The sequence below is a fragment of the Heptranchias perlo genome, chromosome 35 (assembly GCF_035084215.1).
Source record: "Heptranchias perlo isolate sHepPer1 chromosome 35, sHepPer1.hap1, whole genome shotgun sequence".
Lineage (NCBI taxonomy): Eukaryota > Metazoa > Chordata > Chondrichthyes > Hexanchiformes > Hexanchidae > Heptranchias > Heptranchias perlo.
This window is the reverse complement of record NC_090359.1, coordinates 10,009,488-10,017,434: the sequence shown is the minus strand read 5'-3', so window position 1 is coordinate 10,017,434 and position 7,947 is coordinate 10,009,488. Positions and strand designations below refer to the sequence as shown.

The following is a 7,947-nucleotide window of genomic DNA, read 5'->3' as shown; positions in this document are numbered from 1 at the left end:
AGAATTTGTCCATGAACCTGATTAAAGTGGCCCAAAAACAAGATAATATTCAGATATCATCAGCAGAACATTAATACAAGCTGTAAAACAAAAGCAAAATACTGCAGGTGCTGGAAATCTGAAGCAAAAACAGAATATCTCCTTTTTCTGATGAAAGGTCATCGACCTGAAAGGATGTTTCTCTCTCCACAGATGCTGCCTGACCTGCTGAGTGTTTCCCGTATTTTCTGTTTTTATTATTAATATAACCTGAGCTCTGTCGAGCGTTTGTTGGTCGATTCACTGATAAAGCTGGGAATTGAGGGGAAGCTGGTTCATGGCGAACCCCAGCTCTGAATCCCCCCGGCAGAGAGTTCAAGGAATGTTTAATATAAATGAGATTCAACGACAGGATCAGAAAATCTCTCCTTGATGGTCGGTCTCATTCTCCCGAAGTGAGGAATGAGCGGGAGGGGCAATTCCACCCGGGGTTATATTTTATTCCAAAAGGATGAACCAAGGCACAGTTTGATGTGGGGCTGAAATAGCTCAGTTGGGGGAGCGTTTGCTTGAAAATTTAAAGGTCGCTGGTTCGATTCCGGATTTCAGCAGTTTTTAGATTATTTTGTTTCTTCTTTGGGTCGATTCTCGAACATTTATTTACACTGACATTTTTACCCGACACTGAACGGTTGGGGATGAAATAGAGAGACATCAAGGATGTCTGTATTTAGCTTTATTTGTCTATTTCCTTCTGCCTTTCTCTCTGGTTTTTGTCTCTCTCGGTGCTCGATGAACATTTGATTTGATGCATTTGTCCTAAACTGATGCCTTTTCCACATCTCAGGGCGGTCAGACACGCTCTGTCTGTCTGTTACTGCTTGTGACCATTAACGGGAACAGGCCGCGAGTTAAACATTTATCAGCAAACCGCCAGAGAGATAACACAGCGGGAATAAAACACATTGCCTCACATTGTTAGACACCGAGTGACACAGATTGTAATGTGTGTCAGTAAACAGACCCGGAAAACAGAGTCCGAGAAAGGAAAGAAATAGAGAGATAGAAAAGAGTGATAAAAAGAAAGAAAACCCTTTCTCCACCCCAACAACAACAACAACTTGCATTTATATCGCGCCTTTAACGGACTAAAACGTCCCAAGGCGCTTCACAGGAGCGATTATCAAACAAAATGTGACACGGAGCCACATAAGGAGATATTGGGACAGGTGAGGTCGGTTTTAAGTGTCTTAAGGGAGGAGAGAGAGGTCGAGAGGCGGGGAGGTTTAGGGAGGGAAATCCAGAGCTTTGGGCCCAGTCGGTTGAAGGCACGGCCGCCAATGGTGGAGCGATGAAAATCGTGGATGCGCAAGAGGCCTGAATTGGAGGAGCTCAGAGATCTCGGAGGGTTGTAGGGGTGGAGGAGGTTACAGAGATAGGGAGGGCGAGGTCATGGAGGGATTTGAACACGAGGATGAGAATTTAAAATTTGAGATGTTGGTGGACTGGGAGCCAATGTAGGTCAGCGAGCAGAGGGGTTCTCCTCCTGAACGGTGGTTTGAATATTTGGGGGGCGGGGCTGTGATAAATATCTAGATTTAATATAATGATCCCACTTTTGAACGACCACCGAATTATTACAATGCTGACCTGGAACAATCTCGAACATACCGCAAAACAAGACATTAAGATCAAAGGTCACTTTAGCAAGGAGTTTAAAAGATTCTTCTAAGGAGGAGAAGGCTCAAGAAACGGACTGTGAACATTTCATGATGGTCTATTTATTTGTGGCCATGGAGAGGGATGAGACACATGAAATGTTTCACACATTTCAAATCTCCTCGGTCAGACTGCCGATTGTTTATTGATCATTGTAAACAATTTTACAACACCAAGTTATAGTCCAGCAATTTTATTTTAAATTCACAAGCTTTCGGAGGCTTCCTCCTTCGTCAGGTGAACGATGTGAAAAATGATTTATTGATCAGGAAGATGGCTGGTAATAATCTGAGACCCAGTGAAGAGGTGAGAACAGAGCAGCAGGGAATGATCCCAGAACAATAGGAGCCAGCAGCTCACCGTCTGGTCCCTGTGTCAGGGACAATACACAACACCTCAGCTCCAGACCAGGAACAGAGAGCTGCTGTTAACGTGGCCCAGCCCTCGCAAACTGCTGGAACTGTGGGATGGAAATCAGACTTTGGATCTTGGAGGCTGCTTTAGTGGCTCAGTGGCTCTTCGAAAGAATGATTTCTATTAAAGAGCAGGGCTCTGCTCCATTACAGACTGATACTGTAAACAATTTTACAACACCAAGTTATAGTCCAGCAATTTTATTTTAAATTCCTATTTTAAATTCACAAGCTTTAAAATCACAGAATTTAAAATAAAATTGCTGGACTATAACTTGGTGTTGTAAAATTGTTTACAATTGTCAACCCCAGTCCATCACCGGCATCTCCACATCAAGACTGATACTGTACAGTACATGGCAAAGTAAAGCTCCCTCTACACTGTGCCATCAAACACTCCGTGGGCAGGTGCATCAAGGGTTAGATCAAGATTAAATCTCCGTCCACACAGTCACAGAGGATGTCATTTGTGACTTTGACAAGGGCCGTTTCAGTACTGTGGCAGGAGTGGAAACCTGATTGGAGGGATTCAAACATGGTGTTGTGGGAAAGATGGACATGGATTTGGGAGGCGGCAACACTTTGGAGAGGAAAGGGAGGTGGGAGATGGGGTGGTAGTTTGCAAGGATACAGGGGTCAAGGGTGGGTCTTTTATGAAGGAGGGCGATGAGAGTAGATTTGATGGGGAGGGGGACAGCACCTGAGGAGAGGGGATAATTAACATTGTCAGCTAACATGGGGCCAGGAAGGGAGGTTGGGTGGTCAGCAGTTTGGTGGGAATAGGGCCGAGGGAGCAGGATGTTGGTCTCATTGTCAAGAGAGCTCAGAGAGGGCATGAGGGGAGATAGGAGAGAAACTTGGTGGGCTTGGGAAAGGAGGAGAGCGGCAGAGGCAGCTGAATGGATGGTCTCAATCTTAGTGACCAAGAAGTCCATGAGCTCCTCGCACATTTTGTTGGAGGTGAGGGTGGAGGAGTGAGGGGAGTGGGGTTTAAGACGACGGTTTGTAGTGGAGAAGAGAAGCCAGGGGTTATCTTTACATTCCAGGATGATCCTGGAACAGTGAGCAGTTTTGTCAGAGGAGACAGGACCCGATATGCTTTATGTGGTCCAGCCAGATCTGGCGATGAATGGCCAAACCAGTTGTCCACCATAAATGTTCAAAGCTGTGTCCCTTGGACTTTGGGGAGTGGAAATGAGGGCAGACCCAGGGAGAGCGACCAGGGTGAGGGGGAGTGATTGTTTTAATGGGTACAAGAGCGTCAAAGGTGGAGGTGAGGGTGTGATTGAGCAAATCAGTAGCTGCAGAAATGTCGTGGTGAATGGAGGGACAAAGGCTGGACAGTTGGGAATTTGAAAGTGCCGTTGTCAGTGACCTGGGGGGAGAGTTTTTTCCCAGGGATGAACACAGAAGGAAGTGGGTTAGTCCCACTCCCCGGCTCTTTCCCCACAGCCCTGTGAATTTTTTCACGTCAAGTATTTATCCAATTCCCGTTTGAAAGTTACTATTGAACCTGCTTCCACCTCCCTTTCAGGCAGTGCATTCCCGATCATAACAACTCACTGTGTGAAGAAATCTCTCCTCATTCCCCCCGCCCGTGGCTTTTTTGCCCATTGATCTTAAATCTGTGTCCTCTGATTATTAACCCTCCCATCACTGGAAACAGTTTCTCCTAATTTACTCTGTCGAAATCTTTCATAATTGTGAACACGTCCATGAAATCGCCCTGCAACCTGCTGAGTGTCGTCTCAGTGCCCTTCCTGCTGGTTGTTCTTTTAGTTCCCATGTGGTCTAGCGGTGAGGATTCCTGGTTTTCACCCAGGCGGCCCGGGTTCGACTCCCGGTGTGGGAATAACAGCCTTTTAGTCCCAGCCTCACAATTTGCCTGCAGTCCGGGCTGTGGCTGCTGCTTCCTCCCTCGCTTCTGTGTCAGTCCCACAATCACACTGAGAAGTGAGACGGACCACAGCTCTTAAAGGGACAGTGCACTGAATACCCAGTCCCACAAGCTGAAGGGAAGCAAGCAACAATGTCCCGACAGGTCACTCAGCAGCTCATGGCCAAGTGTTTGACGACAATCCTTTTATCATTTACTGTAAAACCCGAGTCTCAGTGAAATACACACAGAACATTCTGGAAACACTCAGCGAGTCAGGCCGAATCTGTGGAGAGAACAGACCAATTAACTGAGAGTCTCAATGAGACAAGGAACGAGACATGGGCTCTTCACAAATTGTCACGGGATCTTTTACACTTCGGAGCAGAAAGAAGGGACCGCCATTAAACACCTCATTCAAAGGACAGCACCTCTCACGATGCAGCTCCCTCTCAGCACGACACAGTCAGTCTGGATCATGTGTCCCAGTCCTGGAACGGGAGCTGGAACCCACACCCTTCTAAACACCAGCCTGACTCCCTGGTGTTACTCTCACCCCCGCCTGGTCATGAACCAGACTGTGCCACTCCCAGAGTAACTGATGACCACAGCCTCAGCCCTGGGTCCCGGTCTGCACCATAACCGCAGCCTGTTACCGCTCATAGAAAGTGGCGTGGGATTCCTGAGTTCATTCTGTGATGTGCATTGGGGGAGTGGGACGACATGGATTGATCTTGCATAGAGCTGGCATGGACCCGATGGGCCGAATGGCCTCCTTCCGTGCTGTAACCTTTCTATGATTCTATGATTCCATGTGGGTGGAGAGGGATACAAGGAAGTGATCAGAGATGGCCTTATCCATGATTGACACGATCGGGGGGAGAGAGGCCACGTGAGATGGCAAGGTCGAGGGGGTGGCCATGAATATGGGTCGGGGAGTTTCTATGCAGGGAGAGATTAAGGGAGGATAAAGTATCACATAATAGACTTGTTTTAAAAATTGAAGCCCATGGGATTAAACGGACAATGGCAGCGTGGATATAAAATTGGCTCAAGAGCAGAAAACAGAGAGTAGTGGTGAACGGTTGTTTTTCAGACTGGAGACAAGTATACAGTGGTGTCCCCCAGGGCTCGGTATTGGGACCACTGCTCTTCTTGATATATATTAATGACCGGGACTTGGGAGTACAGGGTATAATTTCAAAGTTTTCAGATGACACGAAACTCAGAAATGTAATAAACAATGTGGAGGACAGTAACAGACTTCAGGAGGACAGAGACTGACTGGTGAAATGGGCAGAAACATGGCAGAAGAAATTTACTGCAGAGAATTGTGAAGTGATACATTTTGGTCGGAAGATTGAGGAGAGACAACAATTTTAAATGGAGTGGATGAATAGAGAGACCTGGGGGTGTAGTTACACAAATCTTTGAAGGTGGCAGGACAAGTTGAGAAGGCTGTTAAAAAAGCAAATGGGGCCCTGAAAGACATCCAATCGTTTCAAAACAGCGACTCTTTTTTTCTTTTTCTTTTTTTCTTCTTTTTTGTGTGTTTTTAGGCCCCCCTTTTATAAGAAGGGGGGGGTTTAGGGTTTGTTTATGTGCAAAAACACCCAAAGAAAACCAAAACCAGTGTCAAATTAAGATTTTATTATTTTTGTCCAGAATGCACTCCAGCCCCTGCGGTGCCCACCGGTCGGGGAAACCGGGGAGTGAGTGAACTCCAGCTCCCCAACTCACCCGGCACCGTGCCCAGAGACCGGGAGAAGGGGCTCCCCCCGCCCACACCTCCAGCAACCGACCTGGCAGGTGAGACGTTTTTATTAAAACCGTCCACCAGGTCGAGCAGGTCCTGGGAGATGTCGAGCCGCGAGCGGGCGAATTCAGCCTCATCGGCCTCGTCCACCCCGGCACCCAGGACGCCCGACCCGGTGAACTGTATACTCTCCTCCACACCCGGATCCGCGACCCCCCCTATAGGCAGGGTCTCCCCATCCCCCCCGGGAGGCATGGGCTCGGTCTCCTCCCCCCGAGTGGTGGACGACTCCCGCCGATGGTGTGAAATGGAGGGTGGGGCCGCTGGATCCGTAGCAGGTGCCAACTCCCCTTCCACGGGGGGCCGTCCCTTTGCAGGGTTCCCCTCCGCTTCCAGGGAATGGTGCCTTTTTTTCTTTCCGGAGGCTCGCGGCGGGAGGGTCTGCTGGGGCCCCCTCCTCCGCTCCCTCCTGACCAACGATCTGCCCGGCCTCCGTCGCGACCACGAGATGTAGATCGGCCGCGGTCACGATCGCAGCCTCGGGCTCACTCGATTGTTCAGCATCCTGGGGACCAGCCTCCAGATGTTTGATTTTCCTCCCCGCCTTTTTTCCGCGTGGGTGCCCTCCTTCCCCCCCAGCGGAGGCCTTGTGTTGTTTTTTTATTCTTCGAGTGTGTTCATGTGCAGTAAACAATAAACCCAGAATATGTGTCATAATAATTTTTTCCCTTGTGTTTTCGGCCCTCTTTCACAAGAAGGGGGGGTTTGGGTGGTTTTTTTTTGTCGACTGGAAGTTCAGTCAGAATGAGGCTTTTTTTTTCCCTTTTTCCTTGTGTGTTTTTCTTTTTTTTTGGAACATTTACATTGCTTGAGTGAAAGGGGTTAACTCAATCTGTTTGTTCAGTGACTGGCATTAATGATGCTTGATTTTTCTTCCTTTTTTTGTTGGCTTCAATTCTTTTTCTTTTCTTCCTCCTCTTTTTTATGTGTGTTTTTCGGCCCACCGTTTATAAGCAGGGGGGGTTCAGGGTGTGTTCATGTGCAGGAAACCAATAAATCCAAAATAACTGTCAAATAATAATTTTTTTATTTCGGTCCAGGATGCACTCCAGTTTCGTCCAGTTTTCTCGTTTAGCCTCATCTGGGACAATTGGAGTCAGCTGACTGCAGGTTGTGTATAAAAGGTGCTGGTTGGTGGGTAAAGTGATAGTTGAGTTGTTTGGTATCATGGGGGATTTTGTAGTGAGAGGTTAATCACTGTGACACTAACAACTTGCTGAGAGCAGAGCAGAGCAGAGCAGGGCAGGGCAGGGCAGGGCAGAGCAGAGCAGAGTCAGCCAGAGGAGAAGGAGACGAGAGGAACCATCGACAGGGAAGGAGGGAGAAGGAGAACACCATCACCATCAACATCAACATCAGCCGTGAGGGGTGTGTTGCTGCCGGTTTCGGTCATCCAAACAGAGGGAGGAAGAGGAGGTCGGCGCCGTGTGGAGGTAGGGGGAGGAAGAAGACCATAAAAGGACAGGGGGTTTCCCCCCAAGTGTCTGGCCTGGGACAGCTGGAGCTGCCTGGGTGAAGTTACTTTTCTTTGTTTCCATTCTTGGAGGACTGAGCCTCGGCAGCTCCAGCTGTCTAGGGGAAGACATCTCCTCCCCCCTGCCCACCGGAAGGAAAGAAGAAGGAAGAAGGTGCAGCCCCGCCCCTCTTCGACCCACTTCAGCGGCAGCCCACTCCTGCGGACTCCCTCCTTTTTTTCGGGCGCCATCCCTCCCTCACTTGCTCTCCTGCTCTTGCGAGCTACACCTTTTTTTAAGACACAAACATCGGACAAAGGAGCCCCTCTCCCAACTTAATATTGGCAGACGTGGGAGAGGCGGTTATCCCGACGTCCATTAAGGCCGTCTGCATCCATCGGCCTGAGACTATGGCGTCACCATCTTCGCCGGTGCCGGGACCCAGCAGGACGTATGCGGGAGTTGCCGCGGCGGCCGCTCCTGCTGGGCCGGCACCTTTCCGCCTCATCACGAGGAAGCATGGGGTGAAGACCTATGCCCACCCCAACATGACCATTGAGGCCTGCGTTAAGGCCATGGCCGAGGTTGTCGGCCCCTCGGCCATCGTCGCGGCCTCAAAAATGTACGGGAGGGCGGTGTTCTTCCTGAGGTCCGAGCGGGCGGTGTCCCTGGCCCTTAGTAAGGGGCTCA

At 49.3% G+C, this 7,947-nt stretch overlaps 1 non-coding gene across 1 annotated transcript; it reads left to right on the top strand.

The window, feature by feature from the left end:
- Positions 1-3,891: 3,891 nt before the first annotated feature.
- Positions 3,892-3,963, top strand: trnae-uuc (transfer RNA glutamic acid (anticodon UUC)). The gene has a single exon. It is a non-coding gene; the product is annotated as a tRNA-Glu (tRNA).
- The last annotated feature ends 3,984 nt before the right edge of the window (positions 3,964-7,947 follow it).